The 23,658-nt window shown below is 39.0% G+C and overlaps 1 protein-coding gene across 1 annotated transcript in view; it reads left to right on the top strand.

The window, feature by feature from the left end:
- SH3RF1 (SH3 domain containing ring finger 1) overlaps window positions 1-23,658 on the top strand; it is a 227,585-nt gene that overhangs the window by 85,006 nt on the left and 118,921 nt on the right.

Raw genomic sequence — 23,658 nt, 5'->3', positions numbered from 1 at the left:
TAAATTATACTTATTTTTGCCTTGTGGGAGGATGGGGCTTGTAGAAACAAAAACCAGATTTTATGATACAAACCTGAATAATTTTTCAAATAGGGACTCGAATTATTTCTGTATTTGTCAAAACGCGTACATCTGGTGTTAATTTCAGTCTGATTCATCAGTCCTCCGAAGCCCTAATACACCAGCAGTATGTACAGAATCACTAGACGTGCTGGCATTAACTTTCCCACCGCTGTTGCCAGCAGAAGGAATATGATAATCCTGAATCTGAATCTAGTTTCAAAACATTGTCAAAACTTTAAGATATTGGATTTAATGGAGAGTAAGTTGGCTATTCATTGGGGTATTTGTCATGGTATTTTAAATGAGACTTGTGTTGACGCTCCCATGTTGGTCTGTCAACACACACTGAAGGATTCTGGTTTGCCTTTTTAAACAAACTTATTCCCACTTTTCTTTACCCCTCCTTTTTCTAATGACCAATTAATACCAGGAAAGGAAATTCAGGCCTCTCATTTACCAGAAGTACCCATTGAAGAAGCAAGGTAGCCTCTTGACATGAGTGATGACAGCAAAATGCCAGATAACAAAATTCAGATAAGTGTGACCCCAGATTCTGCATTGGAGGAAACTGAAACTCAGGGTGACTAAGCAAGGTTGGACTTTATTTGTGCAAAGCAATTGTGTATTCAGCAAACAACTTCCTCCCCTAAGTGCTTTCAGGGGTCTGTGGTTGGGGAAGGTCACACTTGTGCAAAGGGGGTGCAGTTGATAAAAGCAGAGGTGTGCCTTGCAACTTTGAAATCAAATACACTTACTGTATTGAATGAACAATTATCAGACTGGGGAGGGAGTCAGATTACAAAAGTTGGAAACAATTTCTGCCCTCTGGTTTTTTCCTCTGCGTTGGAGTTACTTTTTTATTTTTTGGGTGGTTGTTCTTTTGACTCATCTAATCCCACTTAATAGCTTCCATGGAATTTCATTCTTTTTCCTTGGGGCTTAAATGAAGGGACTGTATGGGGATAATGGAGCAAGGGAACTAGGTTTTATAAAATCCCAGATCCAGTCTACTTGGGTGAACATGGAAACACAAGGCACAGGAAGATACTTAAGTACCTTAGGCGTCTTCTGTCTCCAACTGAAAATGTGAAAAGATCCCAAACCAACTAGACCGATGGTTCTTTTGGAGAAAAAGCAAACTACAAAATATTTTGGTCAGAAGTGGCATTGTTAAAAAGCTGACTGCACATTTCCTATTCCCTCAAATAGGACGTTTTCAGAAGATAACAATGTATGGAAAAGCCAGGAAGGAATGTATGTAAGAGTTAAAGCTGAGTCTTCCTGCCTTTCTGCTCAGCTGAGAAGGCATTTCCCCAAACCAGCGCCCACCAATACAAATATTTTTTTCCCTTCAATATCTTATTTTTTCACAATTATATATAAAGACATTTTTTAGCGTTAGTTTTCTAAAAACTTGAGTTCCAAATTCTCTCCTTCCCTGATATGTTAAATAATTTGATCTAGGTTATACATGTGATGTCACGAGAAATATATTTCTGTCTCAACAATACAAATTATTGCACTTTTTTCTTACTAAAATGGATGTCTTCGGGGGCAGCTGGGTAGCTCAGTGGATTGAGAGCCAGGCCCAGAGATGGGAGGTCCTGGGTTCAAATCTGGCCTCAGACACTTCCCAGCTATGTGACCCTGGGCAAGTTACTTAACCCCCATTGCCTAGCCCTTACCACTCTTCTGCCTTGGAACCAATACACAGTATTGATTCCAAGATGGAAGGTAAGGGTTAAAAAAAATTTTTTTTTTTAAATGGATGACTTCTAGATTTTAGGGAGTGAATCATACATACATTCACTTTCTAAATATTTGAAGTTTTGAATAGTCTAACACACTTTAAAGGATAAATTATGATTTATTTAAAGCATGGTTGAAAGTATAAATATATAATTATTTCATCAGAGTCCTAAATGGATTGGGATTTAATTATATGAGAAACTACCTCTCTATTTGTTGTGAATTGTTGGATTTTTTTTCTAAAGCATTAGAGGATATAGAACTCTGTCTCTGTCTCTCTTTCCCTCTCTCTGTGTATATACTCATGCCTTAAGAGTTTGGGTGGTTCTGCAAACTGGAAGTCCTCTTGGTTCAAATTCAAATCCGAGAAGAATTTAAGTGGCTCCATGTGTGCAAGGTTCCAGGATGGAAAGTTGAAAAGAGACACAGGACACCCCCCCCTCCCTTCTCCTCTAGGAGCTTACAGTATAGATAGAATCAGAGTCCACTTGTGGAGGGGCTCGTATCTGTCATTCCTGCCCAGGATAGGGGTGGGGGTTTCATTTTCAATGTTTATTTTTTGCAAGAGAGCCATTGCCAAGTTTTGGGGTGATCAGATATGATCAAAATTGTGTGTTAGGAAGATTAATCTCAGAATAGAATGGATTAGAGGGGAGAGCCTGAATCTAGGAGGGAGATGGTCTCATTTAGGGGGCTGTTAGAATATCCTAGCAGAGAAGGAAAAAAAGAGGATTGGGGAGGAAGCAGCCAGCAATGTCAAATGCTGCTAAGAGGGAAGATTCTTGGTAAGGAAGGCTCTTGGATTCGGAAGTTGTTATTGTTGCTAGCTTTTGTGGAAGCAAATCCAATAAAGTAATAAGGCCATCCAGATTATAAAGTGACAGAGAATGAGTTGGTGAAAAGCAGGAGAGGCAGTGCTACAGATCAGGACCGTAGGATTTCAGAACTAAACAGCAACATGAGACTGTAAATTTCAAAGCTAGATCTGGAAGACACAGTAGAAGTATTGAACCAAAAGTTTTCCTTTTACAGTTGAGGAACACTGAGACCTGGAGAGATTAAATGATTTGCTTAGGGTCCCAAAAGTAAAAAGTTAGCAGAACTAGGAAGCTGAACCCTGGTTTCTTAACTCCAAACCTAACAAACACCCTTTCTACAATACCAATAATCATCATAATCATCATAATTTATCCTTTCAGGTTTGCAAAGTGCTTTACAAATATTACAAATAGGTGCTGTAATCATCCCCATTTACAGATGAGGAAATTGAATAGACAAGTGAGTAAATGTCTGAGGTTGCATTTGAACTCAGGTTTTCCTGACTCTGGTTCAGGTGTTCTATCCACTGTTCCACCTTGCTACCTTTGTATATACTTGGCAGTAATAAAAATAGCTGAGAATTGTCCAATGTTTCTTATATTTGCAAAGCATTTATATATGCATGTATAAATTCATAATTTATAAATATATATTTATTATCTATAATATGCGTTGTCTCCATTGATTCTGAATCAAATGAGGTTTGTGAGGTAACCTCTATGAAGCTCGCCTCTAAAGACGCTGGTATTTTATAGTATCTTTATATTATTTCTATTATTATCCCATTTTAAAGAGGAGGAAATAGCCTCAGAAAGATTATACCCCTAATAATATTATAGGCAGAGTACAACAATTAAGCAGATAAGTAACTACAAGGCTATTTAAGGAAGAAGAAAACACCAACAAGAGACAAACTGGGGTGGAAAAAAGCTTCACAGTGAAGGCAGACCCAGAGCTGAGCCTTGAAGGAAGACTTCAAGTGCAGACTCTAGAGTAAGTCATAAGAAATGAACCAAAGAGTTTTGGCTTTGCCACTTAATTATCAGCGGTGGGACCATGGCTAACTTCAGTTTCCTCTTCTATAAATGAAGGATGATGAGGTTGGTGACCCTTAAAACACTTCCCACTTCTAACTCTGCAATCCTGTGAACTTCCCTCAATTCCTCTTTGACTCTCTCTTCCTTCTTCCTTGAGATGGATGGATTTTAGGATCTGATGTAAAGCGGAGGTTGCTCAATGTTGCTTGTGTTTATGGGATTAATTGGGCAGGTCATGACTTGACTTTTGACCATTTTGAGGATAGAAATTGGTTGTTGCTGCAATTATATAGTAATAGGTCCAGACTATAGTTATAGCGTCATAAAAAATAATCATTTGACTGCAAGCTTGTGACTTTTCTTCATTTTCAGTTTTCAGAAGGTGTTCTTAAAGACCCACTCCTTTTTTTCAAATGAGATACCCAGTTAGGGCAGGGATGATCTTTATAAATGGTAGCCAAATGGAGACCAGTGTGGACATTGCCTGATCATCAAACATGATATTCACAACTTCTCTACACTTGGCACCCATATTTCTAAAAATATTATATGTTGTTTGTTAAGTTTTTTTATTTGGAGAGAGAGAGAGAGAGAGAGAGAGAGAGAGAGAGAGAGAGAGAGAGAGAGAGAGAGAGAGAGAGAAAGTATTTGTATGTGTGTAACCATGATTATTAAGACTGAACTCAGATCACAGATTTAAAGGACTTAAAATTGGGATGGAGGGAATCTCTGAGAGATTATCTGGTCCAAGAGTTGACTCTGACTTTTGTTTCCTGGACCCCTTTGCCAGTCTGGTGAAGCCCATGGGTCCCTTCCCAGAAGAATATTTTTAAATATACAAAATAAAGCATAAGATTACAAAAGAAGCCCAATTATATTGAAGTCAGAATGTTAAATGTAATTGAAATTGAAAGAAAATGTAAAAATATTGAAATCCAAATAGAAAAATGGAATTCAAAATATAAAATTCAATTGGCATATTAAAAAAAACCAAGTTTTCCAATCTTTGCTTAGTAACTATCTAGTCCAATTTCCTCATTTTACAGAGGAAGAAACAGAAGTTCAGAGAAGAATCACAGAATTTGTTGGAAAGGGACCTTAACCCAATCCAGTAATTCTAAAACTTTTTTTGGTCTCAGGATGGACTTCTTTTCACACTTGAGAATTATTGAGGACCCCAAAGAGCTTTTGTTTTTATGGATTGTATCTATTGAAACTTACTCACTGAATTGAAGCTAACTAACTAGAAATTATAACTGAAAAAATTAAAATATTTTATTTGTTAATTCATTTTAAAAGAACAATAATAAACCTGTTTCATGTTAACATAAAAACATATTTTTCAGAAAAATAATTCTCATTTCAAAAAATTAGCAAAAGGAAGAGTGACATTGCTTTACATATTTTTGTGAATTTCTTTAATATCTGGCTTAATAGAAGACAGCTGGATTCTCCTATCTGCGTCTGCATTCAATCTGTTGTGATATGTTGTTTTGGTTGAAGTATAGAAAGAAAATCAGACCTCACACAGATATATACTTGAAAAAGGGAGGAGTATTTCAAAAGGAAAATAACATCGTAGTATTGTTATGAAAATAATTTTGACTTCATGGCCCCCTTGAAAAAGGGTTCAGGGATCCATGGATCACACTTTTGAGAACCTTGATCTAGTCCACAAAAGGAATCTCCTCTACAACATACCTGACTTGCCCCAAGTTTATTAGCTTTTATTAGTAACAATAACTTCTATTTTATTGTCCTTTAAAGTCCTACAAAAATAATTCTTTCATACATAGTTTTGTGAAGTAGGTAATGTGGGACTCTGCTATGGATAGCAGCCTTCTCTTTACACACGAAACTACTAAATGGAAAAAGGGGGACCTGCTTTGTTAGGGCCAAAATTCAATTCCAAAAAAGCACTTCCATAATTATCACCCTCATCCCTGTTCCCCATAAGGGCCATCTGTTACTCTCGAGAAAGTTCCCCTGGCTTCTTTGGTTACCTTTGTAGTAGAGAAATTGGGCCGTAGTTTTTTTAAGGACTTGCTTAGAATTCTTGCACGTGGAATCTAAACTCAGGCTACCTTCCCTTGATTTTCTGTGGGGACAAAAAAAACCAACAAAAAACCCCAAAAGCAAATATGGTTCTCTGATTTCAGATGGAAAGAGGAAGCTGCAGCATCAGGAGGTGATCCCTTGTTGCCATGGGAGCACTGATGGCATTCTGTAAAATACCAGATTATAACTTCAGGTGGGAAAGAAGCTATAAAAGGGGATAAAGTGCTGGGAAACATTCATGCCAGTGTCCTAATTTCCGAAGGACCAGACAGCAACAGGAGGTGTGAATGCTTGGTCTCCCACGGCATTCCTGAAACATCAACATTCCATTTTGCTTCTAACTCTTCCCCAGCCTTAATACCACTTTCAGAACTTGTTAAAAGTAAAATAATTCCCGTGTCTGTGTGTGTGTTTAGTTTAGCAAATGTTGGTTTTCACAGATTCCCTCCACAGCTCTCCCACCGCCCCCTTTCCTTTATTCCCATGTGAGCCAGGTTCCTCCTGGTTTGGGGCAGCAGGAGCTTCCCTCTGGGCAGCAGCATCATGTTAGTGGTTGTAGCTGCAAGCCAAACAGGATGGGCCAAGATCAACGATGGCCGGAAAGAGGAGAGGGAGAGCTTTTTTTCTCTGTAGGAACTGTCATTTGATTAAAAAAATGCAAGTATCCCTCTTACTCCTCAGTATAAAGGCTTTGTTGAAACAAAATCTTGCAAAATTTTAATTGTCTATTTAATTTTGCTTATTTAATTGTCCGTTTAAAGGATAATAATACGATCATCGATTGACTCTTAGGAGGGACTTGAGAGGTCATCTAGTCTAAGTGGCACAGGGGATGACAGAGGGTGGGGTCTCAAGTCAGGAAGACATCTCTTTCCAAGTTCAAACCTGGCCTCAGACGCTTCTTGGTGGTGTGGCCCTGAGCAAGTCACTTAACTCTGTTTGCCTCAGTTTCCTTATCTGGAACATGAGCTGGAGAAGGAAATGAAAAACCATTTCAGTGTCTTTGCCAAGAAAAGTCCAAATGGCGTCGAGTAGAGTCAGAGACAACTGAAAAAAAAAAAGCCTCATTTTACAGAAGAAATGTTAATAATGATACCTATTCATACCTTTTATGTTTACAAATATTCTTAGCCCATATAGTGCTTAGGTCTCATGCTCATCATCTCTCTCCATCTCCCTTTCTCCGCCGGGTCCTCTAGGACTCACTCTTAGTGGATGTGGCTCCAGGTCTGCCTTGAGGACTTCTCTCTGCTCAGGGCTGCCATTCCTGCCCTTGGCCTGTCCTGCCAACACATTTCAGTTACTAGAACAGTGACATCTCTGGTGGGTGTTGTGGCCAGTTTTGGAGCTGTGACTTAGGAGAATTGAGTGGCTGTGCTTATTAATAGTGGTGAAGCTCTCTTATATTAAAAGAGTTTAAAAATGGAAATAGATACAAAATTGAGAGGCAAAGTGGTAGCAAGTCAAGTCCAGGGTGATTAAAACGGACACCTTTACCTATGAAAAGAGCTAGCTAAATGGAATTAAGTGACTTGCCCAGGGTCATACAACTAGGATATGCCTGAGACCAGATTTGAGCTCAAGTCCTGCTGACCTTCTAGACCTGGTACTCTTCCACTGTGCCTCCTAGCTGCCCCTCAGGGTGATTTTGTGTCTTATGAGGCTCAGTGGCTGCAGTTGGGAAGACCTGAGTTCAGATATGACTTCAGACTCTTCCTAGCTGTGTGACCCTAGGGAAGTCACTTAACCTTGATTTGTCCCAGTTTCCTCATTCATAAAATAATAATAATAATAATAATTCTTCTCTCCCAATGTTGTTGTGTGGATCAAATGAGATAATAATTATAAAGCACTTTGCTATTATTTTTAACCCCATTTTATTTTTATTTAATATTATTTATCCTGTTTCCTCATGTGGAAAATAATAATAACTCTTTCCTCCCAGGATTGTTGTGTGGATCAGATGAGATAATAATTGAAAAGTGCTTTGCTATTTTTTTAAAAACTATTTTATTTACTATTATTTAACCTGTGTTTGTTTCAGTTTCCTCATTTGTAAAATAGGGATAATCATAGTACCTACCTTCCAGGGTTGTCATGAGGATTAAATGGGGTCAGGTTTGTAAAAGCACTTAGCACCGTGCCTGGCACATTGTCTTGGCTTTATCGGTATTTATTCCCGAGATGCCTTCTTTAGATCAGTCAGTCACTCAGGAAGCCTTTCTTAAGCATAGGCTATGTTCCACTCAGTGTACTAGGCTCTGGAGACACAGAGACAGAATGAAGGAAAAGAATTTATGTTATGTAGAAAGCCAGACAGTGGCTAGTTCTTAAACGTGGACAAGTAATTTTATTTAATATTTATTTATACATACATCTATGTATTTTAAAATATTTTTAAAGTCCTCTTTCTGTCTTTGTCCCTTCCTTTGCCCCTTCCAAGATCTAGCATTCATTCTTCTCTTGCTCAAAAGTACATTCTTTTTTTTTTAGTAGCCCCTTCTTTGGCTCCTCAACATTTTACCTGATAGATTGCTTGACTCAGATGAAAAGATCAGGGGGGGAAAATGAGCATTTAGTTTTTCCCAAAGAGAGTTGTTATCCCAGAAAAGTCATAATTATTTATAAATTCAATTTAAAAAAATTCAATTCAACAAGCATTTGTTAAACGTATTATATTATGGGGCAGCTAGGTAGCCCAGTAGATTGAGAGACAGGTCTGGAGATGGGAGGTCCTGGGTTCAATTACTTCCTAGCTTCGTAACCCCGGGCAAGCCACTTACCCCCAGTTGCCTAGCCCTTAACTCTCTTTTGCCTTGGAACCCATACTGAGTATCAGTTCTAAGACAGAAGATAATTTTTTTTAAGACCCTATGTAGATTATGTGCAAAGTACCAGTGATATAAAGGCAAAAAACCATCTGCCCTTGAGGATCTTCCATTCCCCTGGATGCTCTAACATGGATCATTGCTGGATTGTTAGCATGCATACTTTAATTGGCATCGTGTGCATTGCTCCTAGACCCATTAGGGCAGGCCACTCGTCTCCTGAGAATCGCCTTTTCCCTGTTACCCCAGAATGCTGGTGTTGCCCGTCATTCGAGGCTCTGCTCCCACCCCTGAAATGTGTCCTGTTTGGATGCAGCTGTTCTTATTCAGTCCCTTAGACTTCCGGTTATATCCCAAGCAAAGCAGCTTCATCACACGTGGGGGAAAGTGTGGTCATTTCACTGAGTATTACAAAAGTTAATATAAACTCATTTCCCAATGAGTGTAACCCATCAGCTCCCCTCCTCTGCCTCCCCGGCCCCCCATCCCCTGTGGGGAGCTGACGTCTTCTCTCTTAACTCTCCAGCTGCCCTGGGCTGTGGGAGCGTAAGCCCAGAAGTCCAGAGGCTTATCGGAAAAGTTCCTGGCTTGCTTTCTCCAGAAAGGGTGGGAGTGATCCCAGACAGGCCTGGAAGGGGGCCTCGCAGAGGCTTCAGGGATTCTCTTAGAGGTGGCCTCAGGGCTCTGGGAAGCTCTCGCTCTCCCCTCTTGCCCCTAGCCCTGACCTGGGAGCATCAAGCCTAGTGGTTGTAGCCTTTCTGTCCTGAAGGCTCAGGTAGGTCTAAGAAGGCCGCTGGAGTCCATGGAAGGCCGGGGGAATTTAGGACTCTCGATATTTGTGCTTTATGATCTCAGGCTTCTCCTATGGCCATTAAACTCCCAGATGCCCTTCTCTACCCCCCTCAGTTTAATCTTGGTGAGTGCCTCCCTCTCTGGACATTTCTTCCTGGCCAACCCGTTCAGGTCATGTAGTGCAAGGCCACACTGGGAACATCCCAATAATAATAGAATCACCATCCATTTAGAACCGGAAGGTACATCAGAGGTCACCAAAGTCCAGCTTCCTCATTTTTCAGATGAGCAAACTGAGGCCCCCAAAGGCTAAATGTCACACAGGATCCCATAGAATCACATGAAACAGGATTCCATCTCTGGTCCTCCTCTGTCTCCAAGTGCAACACTGAAGTTCACTGGGAAAACACTGGCCAGACATGCCCTTTCTAAGGTTGTGTAATTAATAATTGATATGACATTTAAAAAGCATGAATATATCAAGAAGCATTTATTAAATGCCTACATGTGCTAGGCACCAATGCTAAGTACGAGGGATATAAAACAAAACAATTCCTTCCTTTCATGGCAGTTACATTCAAATAGGGGTGATAAATGTATACACATAAGCATACACAGCTAAGATACTAAAGAAATACAAGGTAGTTAAGGGAGGGGAGCCACTAGCAGCTAGAGGGTAGAAAAGGCTATAGAAGTTAGGTCCTTGAGCTACGTCTTGAGGAAGACCAGGGATGGAAGTTGAGGAGAGAGAGAACACTAGGCATAGGATGATCTATCTGCTTATCTATCATTCATCCATTTATTTATCTATCCATTCATCTCTCTATCTACCTATATATCCATCCATCCATCTAGCTATCCATCTCTCTATCCATCTATCCATCTCTCTATCTATATCTATCTATCCATCCATCCATCCAGCTATATCCATCTACCTATCTATCCATCCATCCATTCATCTATCTATATCTATCCATCTATCTATTATCTATTCATCTATCATCTGTCTATCCATCCATCCATCCATCTATATCTATCTACCTATCTATCCATCTCTCTCTCTCTCTCTATTTATCCATCCATCCATTCATCCATCTACCTATCTTTCTACTTATCCATCTACCTTTATCCATCTACCATGTCTATCTATCTAACTCTATCCTCTCTTTACAAAATAAATGATTTATATTGTCATATGTATGTGTAGGTATGCATGTATTCATACACCTTCAAACTCTCTCCTTTTACCCCCCTAGAACTATCTCAAACTCAACATTTCTTCTTTTTAAACTTTTATTTAATTGATTAATTTAGAGTATTTTTCCAGGATTACAAAAATCATGTTCTTTCCCTCCCCTCCCCCCAACTGCCTCCCATATCCGATGCGTAATTTCACTGGGTTTTACATGTGTCATTAGTAAAGAGCTATTTCCATATTATTGACATTTGCACTAGAGTGATCGTTTAGAGTCTGCATCCCCAATCATATCACCCGCAACCCATGTGATCAAGCAGTTGTTTTTCTTCTGTGTTTCTACTCCCACAGTTCTTCCTCTGAATGTGGAGAGTGTTCTTTCTCATAAGTCCCTCTGAATTGTCCTTGATCATTGCTTTGCTGCTAGTAGAGAAGTCCATTATGTTCGATTGTACCACAGTGTATCAGTCTCTGTGCACAATGTTGTCCTGGCTCTGCTCCTTTCATTCTGCATCAATTCCTGGAGGTCGTTCCAGTTCACATGGAATTCCTCCAGTTCATTGTCAAACTCAACATTTTTTTTTTAATCCTTACCTTCGTTCTTGGAGTCAATACTGTGTATTGGCTCCAAGGAAGAAAAGTGGTAAGGGCAAGGCAATGGGGGTCAAGTGACTTGCCCAGGGTCACACAGCTGGGAAGTGTCTGAGACCAGATTTGAGCCCAGGACCTCCCAGCTCTAGGCCTGACACTCAATCCACTGAGCTACCCAGCTGCCCCCCAAACTCAACATTTCTAAAAGAAAATTCATTATATTTCCTTCAAACACTCCTCTTCCAAAACTTCTCCATTTCTGTCAAAGGTTCCACTATTTCTCCAATTACTAGGTTTAACTCTTCTTTCTCTCTCTCTCTCACATCATATATCCAATTATGCAGGTCTCTCAGGATATAAATGCAATAAATCAAAGAATTTCCAGGCTTATATTTGAATGGGGGAGACAAGTGTGGGTATTTATAAGTAAACAAATATATGAAATATATACAAAGTAGGAAAATAGAAAATTGTTAGGAAAAGAAGACATTAATAGTTTCTAAATCTTACCATTTCTAACTTCAAAACATTTCTCAGATCTGACCCCTTCTCTACCACCCTAGTTTAGGCAATCATCATTTCTCAACTAGATTTTTGCAACAGCCTCCTAATTGGCCTCCCAGCCTTAAGTCTCTCATTATTACAGACAATTCTATACACTGGTGCCAGTGTAATTTTCCTTAAGTGCAGATCTAAGCCATGTGACTTTGCCCTTCTCAATCAACTCCAGTGGTTTGCTATTGCCTCGAGGATTAAATATAAACTGTTCTGTTTATCTTTTGAAACCCCATATGACCTGGTCCAACCTATCTTTCTAGCCTCATTAGACATTATTTCCCTCCCACGCTCTGTGATCCAGCCAAACTGGTCTTCTTTCCATTCCTCACACGGGATACTTCATCTTCCATCCCCGAGCCCTTGTGCTGGTCATCCTTTATGGCTGGAACACATCCCCAGATCCTTCAGAGTCCCCCACTCTCAGAGATGCCGCTGAATCTAAGTATGAAGCCTTTCACGGTCCCCCCAACTACTAGTGACCTCCCTAAGGACTTTGTATGTAACTATTGGTACATCTTTGCATTTTAAACTTTCTAATCTATGTTCAGATGTACGTTTTGGGGAAACGAGGTGGCAGTGGACAGAGCGTGGGGTCTGGAGTCCTGACTCCTCTTCCTGAGTTCAGACACTTTGCCAGCGGTAGGATCCATTTAACTCTGTTTGCCTAACTTTCTTCCTCTGTAAAAAATGAGCTGGAGAAGAAAATGGCAAACCGCCCCAATATTTCTGCCAAGAAAACCCCCAATGGGTCACAAAGAGTGGGACAGTGTTTAGTGAGACCACTGAACAACAATATGCCCTTCTTCCATTAAAATGTAAGCTTCTTAAGAGGCAGGATTGTTTGATTCATTGGTTTTTTTTGGTGGATTGTTTGATTGATTCAAGTGTGGAAAGGATTGAAGGAGAGAAGTCAGAGAAGAGGCTCTTACAAGGTTTAGTGATGAGAACCAAAAACAAGGGTGATAGTTGTGAGTGGATAGAAAGGAAAATACAAAGAGATGTCATAGAAATAGAAACCAAATTTCTCACCTGATGGGATATGGGGACGGAGGAGAGTAGGGAGTCCCAACTAGGAAAATCAAAAAGCAATTGGAAAGTTCAGACGAGGGTAGGTTTGGGGGGAAAGAGAACAGGTTCTGTTTTGGAAATGTTGGGTTGGAGGTGCCTGGAGGACATCCAGATGAATATGTCTAATAGGCAATTGCTGATGCAGGTCTGGAGCTCAGGATAAAGACTTGTACAGGGAGAATATGAATGGGTGTAATAATAGCAGCTGGCATTTATATAGTCGTTTATGGCTTACAAGCTCTATGTGCATTATCTCATTTATTTAATAATGCCCATAGTATGGTTTTAATTTTCAAATAACACATTGATCTTGTGTGGCACTATAGAAAATTATAGCATTAATAGGTCAAAAATATTTAATGACTAAACTCTTAACTGTACTATCAAATTGAATAATTATTTTCAGAGTATTTGTGGCATTGAAAGAGAGAACCCATATTGAAATGACTGGCTAGGATAATCGCCTCCCATATGTCAGTACCGTAAGAATTAATTCTTTCCATTACATCTTGAAAATGACAACAATCTGAATATCAGCTACTGGAAAGCAGGAAAACAAATAAAGGCCTGGGTCAGAGGACTTTGTTTTCATAAGGAAACATACTTTTTCCTGCCAGCCTAGCAGGTTGTCAGTACTGACATAATTATTATCTGGTTGTGTTATCTGAGATCATCTGGACCAGTAAGGTTTGCTTTTTTTTTTTCTTTAAGAATTTTCATGAAATTCTTTTCATTCTTCCTGCCTAATTCCAGGGGGAAAATCGAGTTTTGAGTTATCATTTTGTAAATTGTAATCAGGCTTTGTAATCTCAATAATTGTGTTTTATTGACAGGGGAAAGAGAGATATTTAGATGCCATGTATGTGTGTATGTATATAAATATGTGGATGTTTAAAATACCAAATATCATAAAAGTTGAAGTTCTGACCAAGATGACCACTCATCAGCATTCATGAGAACACAAGTATTGAGAGGCCACTTTAATCAAAACCTCAATTTTTATCAGACTCAGCATATTAAACATTTATCTCTGTATCAGAAAGTTTTTTCTTGTGATGGGTTTATTTTATTTTTAATTAAAAGATATTTTATTTTCCCAATTACAGGTAATAATAATTTTAAACATACATTTTCCAAAATTTTGAGATCCAAACTCAAACTCTCCCTCCCTCCTTTCCTCTTCTTCCCACTTGGAGATGATAAGCAATTTGATCTGGGACATACAGGTGTTATCATGCATAACACACTTCCATATTGTGTGTCAGGAATTCCTTAAAAAAAAAAATCACCTTACCTTCTGCCTTAGAATCAATATTAAGTATCATTTCCAAGGCAGAAGAGCAGTAATTGAGATTAAGTGACTTGCCCAGGGTCACACAGCTAAGAAGTGCCCGAGGCCAGATTTGTCTCCTGTCTCTAGACTTGCTATCTATCTATCCAGCTACCTAGTTGCCCCCATGAACTTGTTTAAAAAAATTTTTTTTTGGTGACTTTTAAAATGAGTTGGTTTCCCTTGTAATACAACGTATTTTATTTTCTGTGTTTAAAAACATCCTGGAAAGGATCCTCTAGGCTTCACCACACTACCCAAATATTCCCCAACACACAAAATAGGCATATTCATATGCTTACGACCACATAATTAAGAATTTCAAGCTGCACACTTTGCCATCATTCATAAATCATACTAGTTCTATATCCCTTTTTTTTTTTTAAATCTAATTTTAGGTAATAGCCTTGAATTTAATTCTGGCCACTAGTTTATCTCACTGGATTGGACTGTGATAGCAATGAATTATTCCTTCTTTAATTTCTTCTTCTTCACTGGGAATGAGGTAGAGAGAGAAAGAGATGGAGAGAGAGGCAGAAAGAGACACAGAGAGAGAGAGAGAGACAGACAGACAGACAGACAGACAGACAGACAGAGACAGAGGCAGAGAGAGATAAGAGAGACAGAGAGAGAGACAGAAAGGGAGAGGGAGAGAAGGAGGGAAAGAGAGAAAAAGAGAGATTAATTTATAATAAATAGGTAGTAAGTGAAAAGTACCAGTTTTTAAGTCAAATCTTAGCATATACATTTTACATTTAAATGAAACAGAATAGACTTAGTAGAGGGAAGTGAGCAGTAAATTTGTCTTAGAATACAAAGCATCTCAGTTCAAATTGCCTGTGCCATTCACTATCTGTGTGACTGTGAGCAAGTCACTTAACTTCCCTGAGCCTCTGTTTTTTCATCTGTAAAATGAAAGTTTTAGGCTCTATGATCTCTAAATCCCTTCCAGATCTAGACTTATGCGCTCTTATGTTTTTGCCTTTCTTTGTTAGCTTAGAGTTTAACACAATGTCTGGTACATTAATAAATGTTTGTGGGCTGACATACTATGATCCTTTAACCCTAAAGAAGCCAACTTATCCTCTCTCCCTTTAAAAGAGACATCTCTAGCTCCCTCTCCATTGGGTAGGATTTGTGTGTTACCTGATCAGACCTAATGCTGCCATTGTAATTCTTGTGAAAAAAAAATACCTTTTTAAAAAAATTTAAAAAAAATGAAAAATATTTTTCCATGTTTCCATGATTTATTTTCTCTCCCTCCTCTCCTCTCCCCCCTCCCAGAGCCGACAAGCAATTCCACTGGGTTGTACAGATGTTATCCTTTGATACCTATTTCTATATTATTCAAAAAATGTCTTTCTTCAGCTTCCTTTTTCTCATTTATCTAGGTGAGGATTTTATTTCTATGGAAGATGTTACACAGGTGGCCCAGGAAATAGAAATTCTCTGAATTACCAGTAGGGATAGAGAACAGGTCATCAACAAGTTATTTCCCCTATACATCTCATTCCTGAATTTTTCAGCTGCCTCATTTCTGAGTCGCCTGTTTCTAAGACTGTGGTAAAGAGGGGAAAAGTTCCGCTGATTCAGCTTTGACGTCTTTTGCTTATGACCCAGCCCTTCTGGATAGTGGCATGAACCCGATATATGCCCCAGGACTTGAAAGATGAATAATAAAACGTGGCTGAAAAACACAGCAGAATATCTTCTATTAGGTGCTGACATTTTTACTGTCTTATGACATATCTGACTAATTGCAAGCAGTACTCTCTCAATTGATTTGGGGCGGGGGGGAGGTTGGGATTTATTTCTCGTGGAAAAGACTTCAATGTTGCATCAACTGGAAATAGAATGGAGAAAGCCAAAATGTGCTTCATTGTAGACATCTGGAAAAGCTTTTACTTAACCGGTAAGAGTACTCTCTTCAGAACAGCTATTTAAACCAAAGCTATTTTTACTAGAATACGACAGTTTAATTGCATCCCCAGAAATTTTCTTTCTATGTATTTTTTTTGGCTTTGCTGCCATATCTGAACTGTGAAAAAATGTCAAGGTGTCTACATAATTCCATTGAAAAAGTCAGTTACAAGTGATACATTGATAAACTATTTCCTTAGCCTTGTAGCCGCCAAAAAATTAGAGAAGAAAAGAGCATGTGTTGAACAGTCTGCTGAAAACTTGCAGCACATAAAATATTGATGCAAGGAGCATGGAAGAAATTATTTTGCCAATTTTGGCCACTTCTATACACAAAGCCATTCATTTAATGTTTCTTCGACCGTGGCAGACAGGTTTCAATGGGTAAATCGGTCTGAAAAGCTGTAGAAAATTAAATGTAAAGATTTCAAATGGAGACTTTTAGATGTGGGCTATTACTCTGTCTGATCTCCTATGGTAAATATGGGACTCGTTTTTTGAATGGAGAGAAAACAGTTGGGTGTGGATAGTTATCCTGACTTTGCACGGATCCTTCTGTTTTTATTGTTGGGTTTTGCTTTGAACATCAGGAAATAAGTTTTCTCAACCCTAAAATGAGGGGGTTGGATTGATGACCTCCGAGGCCCCTTTCAGCTTGAAATCTCTCATGTTCTGCAGTCTGACTTTGTGAGCATGACAGTGGGTAGTGCCATCAGATTGATGACTGAAATGGGAAGATGATGGGCTCTTTGTTAACTCAAAGGAGGAAGGAGGAGGCACTGCGAGCCTTGAAATGGGAGCAGATATTTGTTTGTGTTACTATTTCTAGCTCTGTGTTCTTTTTAAAGAAACAGTTGGAATTTTGTTTAGAGTAAAATGTGTATGTCACCTGAAGAATAAAAGGAGCCTGGGGAAAATGTCTTAAGAGAAAGACTTTCTTCATTTTACCCTGCTCTTTTTTGTACCTTGTTTTAACTTGCTTTAATACAGCTTATGGACCTAAGATGCTTTAAGAGATAATAAAAAATTTGGAATTTTTGTTTGAAAAAGAGCTGTTTGCCCAATGTTTGTACTGAAGTCTGTTTTGTTTATTATGTGACCTGGTGACTTCAGCCCTGGAGGTAATGGTACTGAAAGTGATCCAGGCAGAGGGTATTTACAGATCAGTGGATGACCCACATTTCCCAAGTCTCATGGTTATAAGTCTTGCAATACTCCATTTCTTAACGACCTGAAATTAATCACCATCCCGCGGGTATTGGAGGATCATGGCGCACACAAGCAGACTGCTGTCAGTCAACAAGCTCTTCTCTGTGCTAGACCTTATACTAAGGACATAAAGGCAAAATCTTACCTTCCCTTAAGACTATTGTATTCTGATGAAGGAGATACATGCAAAAAAAAACCTGTGCATGTATAAAATAAATACAGTGAAAATGGGAAATCAGCTGAGAGCAAAGGCATTAGCAGTGGAGGCATTTATTCTTTAACAGATGCCATCTCAGAAGTGAATGAGTGGAAAAGAAGGTGGCTGGTAAGGGAGTAAGAGTGAGGGATGATGATGGCCATCCACCATTGGCAGCCACTTATGCCAGGGGAATTCAAGGAAACCCCAAAGGATATTGGGTCAAGCTTTGTGTGTGGACAGAACTTGTATGGGATAATATGGTCAGGTTTGGATGGATGGCCATCATCAATGAGCTCAAAGATTGGCTGGGGATATTAAATAAACCCTGAAAGATGTACAAATTTGGGGGGCAGCTGGGTGGCTTAGTGGATAAGAGAGCCAGCCCTGGAGTTGGGAGGCCCTGGGTTCAGATATACCTTTAGAGACTTCTAGCTGTGTGACCCTGGGCAAGTCACTTAACCCTAATTGCCTAGCCCTTACCACTCTTCTCCCTTGGAACTGAAACTTAGTATGGATTCAAAGATAGTAGCTAAGGGTTAAAAAAAAAAGATTTACAAATTAGAAGGTAAAATGCTAGTTTCTTGGAGTCACGACAAATTAAGTGTCATAAAGAAAATAAAACTCTTGTTTTTCTCAAGATCCATGTAAAAGCTTTATCTATAAAGATCACTTTTTTTTCATTTTGGGCTAGAGATACAACCATAGGCTTAAAGATCAGATTAAAGGTCAAGACACAGCTCCCCTCATATGGATGTTTATGGATTTAACATTACAATAATTTAGGACTTTGTACAATATTTTGAATTTCTGTACATTATATACCTTGGAGTCTTTTTAAAAATTTGGTCAGAAGATTAGCATCCTCCCTTAAAAGATGAGAAAATAGATGAATTTAAAATGTTTAATTTTAAAGTTTCAAAATATCGAGTATGGTTTTTCTAACTTTTTGGCACTATAAAGTATTCCTTGTGGGAACATATGTTACCCAGAATTATCTTGTACTCATTTTTAAAAGAATTTCCTACCATGAAGTTATATAAGTAATAAATATCTCTCTTAACTCTTTTGAAAGCAGCTGTAGGGTAAAGGAGAGAGTGCTGGTCTTGGTGCTAAAGTCCCAAGTTTCAAGTCTTGCCTCTGATACATGCTGATCTAGGGGCCTTGGACAAGTCATTTAACCTCTCTGTGATCCAGGCTCTTAAGACTTCAAAGTTGTAGAGAAGGTGCTGAGCTGCCCTGGTGGATGGAGTCTGTCCATCTGGGAATTCTTTTGGTCAATGAAGTACCAAGTCCAGGTCCTATTTCTGTAAGGTCTTTTCAAAATTGTTTTAAAATAATTTCGTTATTATATCATCATTTGTTTTTCTATGACAATTTCTTTGCTATCCTCCCTCTCCACACACACTTTTCGAATCCTTCCTTTAACAATGAAAAACCAACCAGCCCAGTGTCTACCTTGAACGGTAGCTACAACACTCAGCATCTATTGTCTCCCACATCTCTACTGAGAGGAAGGATGTGTGTTTTATTTTCTGCTTATTAGAGTTATTCATTTAGGCTTCATGTGACTATTCTTTTCATTTGCCTGCATTTCTGTACCTAATATTCAGAAAGACACTGTAGGCTAGGGGGTTGGAGAATGGGGAATATGTGGAATAAATCCCTCAGTGTTCTTTAATAAGGAAAAAAAATTGCAAAGAGAAATTTTAAAAGATAAGACATTTAGTCTACCAACTTTAGTCCCTTTTCCTTTTCTATTGGGTGGTTTTTGTCCTTAAAAGCCTTCTTTTATGAGACCTGGTGTTGCCATCCCACCTCCTGGACTATTGATGTCATGGTACCCTGAGAAATGGTCCCTTTAAAATAGTAAGGTAGGTAAAAGCACAGAATCACAGACGCTATCTAGATAAAGACCATCCGTCCTAACCTCCTTATTTCTGAACCTCTAGAACTTAAGTGACTTTCCCCAAGTCTCATAGGACAAAGTGGCAGACCCAGGGTTTGAACTCAGCTGCCCTTTCCCTCCATTGCTCTTCCCCAAAAAAGCTTTTAATTGAGAGGAAAAGCCAACAACTTTTCCTTTTGCTCTGGTCTTCCTAGATTGTTTCTATTGATTTGGAGAGTTTTGAGTGAAAATTTACAGCATTGAGGCTTGCCTCTCAGCCATGCCTAATCCCTCTGAACCACTGGCAGGCAGGGATGCCCTTTGGCACTCCGCAGCATGGATACAACGAGAGAAGTCCATCTCCAGTTTCTATCTCTGAGCTCTGGGCATTTCTTTCCATGGAAGGCGGACCACCTTCGGTCCCTTGTACAAGGTTCCCATATAGGAGGTCCTCAGCTCCAGGGCCCATCATTAAAAAAATTCAGCCCCATGTAGAATTCAATTCAGCAAATAGCCAGTGCAGCAGACAGACAGACCCACAAGGACAAGCCTGCCCCAGCTTGTTTTCTAGTGCTTTGTCCAGTCTAAAGCATTCTTCTCCAGACATAATTTAGGCTGGGGCCCCCAGGGCCTGGATTTGGTCAGCCCAGTGCCAAGCACTCTGACAGGATTCAATAAATAACAGCACTGTTATACCTCAAGTATTTAGGAAGTTTGGAATCCTTTCTCCATTAGCCTTCAGCATCCCCAGATGGTTATCTCTTTTTCCCTCTTTTTTTCTTTTGCCCCAGTAGCCCGCTGTTAATTAGTGGTTGCTGTGGTCCTCAGGCTTTAACTTGTTATGCTTTTGAAAAGTACTGTATCGTTAAATCCTAAAGGATCAGAGCTCATCGTGTGGTTTTGTGAAACCTTAAAATTTAACTTCAGCTGTTGGTGTTTAGGCCTTTAACATGGTGACTTGGACTGGTTTGGATTTATGCGTGTCTGATACGCCTTGTATTAATGAAAGGCATAGGGGAGTCAGACCTTCAATTCAAGAGACATTTATTAAGTATCTGCTGTGTGCAGTGTAGGATGTTTCTTTAGGGATAAGTCGATGAATTGAGGGGTCCTAGCCATCAGAGCACAAATGGGTTCCAAGTATGGCCACAGCAAAGCCTTCTTCCTGGACTTATACGGTAGCTTCTCACTCTCTTCCAATCTGTCCTTGACACTGCTCCCAAGGGAATCTTTCATATGCATGGATTCGATCATGTCACTGACAAACTCAAGAATATTTAATGATTTACTTGTAATTGGGAAAGTAAAATATCTTTGAATTTAAAAAGATGGGAGCCAACTACAATAAAATAAAATATGAAACTACTGGGGGACAAAGAAATGTTTAATGATTTACATGTAATTAGGAAGGTAAAATATATTTGAATTAAAAAAAACAATGGGAGCCAACTACAAAAAAAAATAAAATGTGAAAGTAATGGAAAAAAATAATGTTTAATTGTTTTCATGTAATTGGGAAGGTATAAATATCTTTGATTTAAAAACAATGGGAGCCAACTACCAAAAAAAGATACACTGGGGAAAAAAAGAATGTTTAATTATTTTCATATAATTGGGAAGGTAAAATATCTTTGAATTAAAAAAACAATGGGAGCCAACTACAAAAAAATAAAATGTGAAAGTGCTGGGAAAAAAAAGAATGTTTAATTATTTGCATGTAACTGGGAAGGTAAAATATCTTTGAATTAAAAAAAAACAATGGGAGCCAACTACAAAAAAAATAAAATGTGAAAGTGCTGGGAAAAAAAAGAATGTTTAATTATTTTCATGTAATTGGGAAGGTAAAATATCTTTGAATTAAAAAATAACAATGGGAGCCAACTACAAAAAAATATATGATTCTACTGGGAAAAAATGTTTCATGATTTACATGTAAGTGGGAAAGTAAAAAAACTTTTGAATTAAAAAAAATGGGAGCCAACGACCAAAATAAATAAATAAATAAAATATGAAACCATCGGAAAAAAGAATATTTAATGATTCCTAGTTGCTTACTATTTAAAGCAAAACTAATATTAATCCTTGACCTGATATTTAAAGTCCTCTCCGAAAGGATACCAATTTGCCTTCCTAGCCTTATTATTTATTTTCCAACCCCTGTGGAATTTATTCCACACTGCAGCCAAATTGGGCTACTGTAGCTTAAACACACCCCAACTTTTCTACCATCTCTGGAAGTCATCTCTCAGCCATCGGATTTCATATGTAGAATCTTCAACTATGAACTTGCCTTATCAATCTTCCTAAGGCGGATGTTCCTTGAGGGTGGAGTCTGTGCTTTATTTACCATTTCATTTCCTCCCCCTTCTTTGCCAAGTTCCCTGCAAAGGAAAAACATAAATTCAAGTTGGTGAGAATAAATGAATCTCTAAGCTCCGTGGAGATTTTGAGCTATCCCTGGACTCTCAGCAGCCTATGCTCCATTTAAGTGAATACATTTCCATCTTTAGCCCAAGTTGCCCGCTAATCAACTCCAGCCCTCCTCCCATGTGAGTCCCCAGATGACAGAGACTCAGGTGAAAAGATGACAGAAATTATTACTGCTTTAACAAGAGAAATGCACCCCAAATCAGCAGGCGGTCGGCTGATTTCATCTTTTTAGGCAAATGAGCTTAATCATATCACAGAAATCCTCTGGGAAGTGAAATATTTGATCCCTACAAACTCATCAATCTAATCTCCTTAGTAAAAAGGAGCAGCCCTGTCATAACACATCTGCCTCTTGGAAAAAGGCAGTTTAGCGTGATGGAAAGAGCACTGGAGTTAAGAGACAGAAGACCCTGGCTCACATTCCAGCTCTGTGAAACGGAACCTCCAGGGGAATGGAGGGTGAAATGAGGCACCAGAAAGGGAAGTCGGTGGAAGATTCCCAAAGGCAGATTTCAGTCATTTAATTCCTTGCTTTTCTATAGTATGTTACTGTATACAGAATCATTTTATATATGGGTCTTATTATTTTTATTATTATTTTGGGGGGTGTTCAAGTTTGGCCTCTGACCCTCACTAGCTGTGTGACCCTGGTTAATGAGCTGGAGAAGGAAATGGCAAACCACTCCAGTATCTTTACCAAGAAAGCCCCCGATGGGATCAAGAAGAGCTGGATGTGACTGAAACAACTGGAGAATAGCAACAAAATGTCACTTGAATTTTTCCAAACTCATTTTACAATGTAAAAACGGACACTCAGAAAGTCTTAGTAGCCTTGTCCACCATCACACAGTTGGAACTGTGCAGATGGAAAATTTGCCACACCTGAGCTACATTCCCAGCATCCTTTTAAGTTACATCGTCGTCGTTTTACATAAGGAGTCTTAGGAGATAAATTTGGCTGAGACCCGCTGCAGGTGTGAATCTCTGTCTCTCTTTGCTCTGCTCACTTGACTGAAAGAACCTCTTTTTCTTTTCCCTCTCTTTTGATTTAGTATTAAAAATCCTATATATTTTTAAATACTAGGAGTGTTTATTTATTTTTGCTCCTACAGAACCCACATCTGAACATAGAGTTGGGCTAGTGGTGATAAGATGGGAGGCCGGGCTTGCATAGCAGCCAGGGTACCATCTTCTAATATTTTTCTCTCCTGGAATATCTGAATTTTATTGCAGGGCTAGGGGTGACGGAGCAGGAATTGGGAGCATTTTGTTTATTTATAGTTTAGCATCATTTTAAAGTGAGGAGGTCGGACTAGAGAGAGCACAGCAATTTTTTTACTGGTCTACAAAGCTTACAAGTCTTTACTTCTCCAAGTTCATAAAGTTTAAACACTTGCTTCTGCCTCCTTGCTCCCCCCCTCCCTTCTCCGAGCCAGGGAGAGGCCACCAGCTGAATCAATGAGGAAAGAGAGATGGAGGAAGCCACCCCAAGACATGAACTGAGCTAGGGTACCGGTCTACTGCCTGTCTGGGTTGGGAATGGTCATTCTAATGCCTGAAGCGAAGGCTTTCATTGGGCATTTCTCTCATTTTTGACCTTCACAACCATACAGATGCTCTGGTCATTTTTCAATGAAAGTGAAGCTCAGAGAGGTCTTTTGGCTAGCCCATTCAGCTAATGAGGGTCGAAGGCCCACTCTGCTGGTCAAGAGCCAAATGTTAAAATTTTAACACCTCAAAAATAAGCAGATACTACAAAGCAGGGCTTGACTCATGGTTTTTTTAGAACTTAAGAGTGGCGAACATGTTAATAATGCCTATTCAAGTTAGAAGTATGTCCTGAATTCATTCATCTAGCCATCCATCCATCTTCCATCCACTTATCTAGTTATCTCTTTTTTGGAGAGCCAATTAAAAAAAATATTAC

The sequence above is a fragment of the Monodelphis domestica genome, chromosome 6 (assembly GCF_027887165.1).
Source record: "Monodelphis domestica isolate mMonDom1 chromosome 6, mMonDom1.pri, whole genome shotgun sequence".
Taxonomy (NCBI): Eukaryota; Metazoa; Chordata; class Mammalia; order Didelphimorphia; family Didelphidae; genus Monodelphis; species Monodelphis domestica.
The sequence above is the reverse complement of the archived record's forward strand: the minus strand, read 5'-3'. Positions and strand labels throughout refer to the sequence as shown.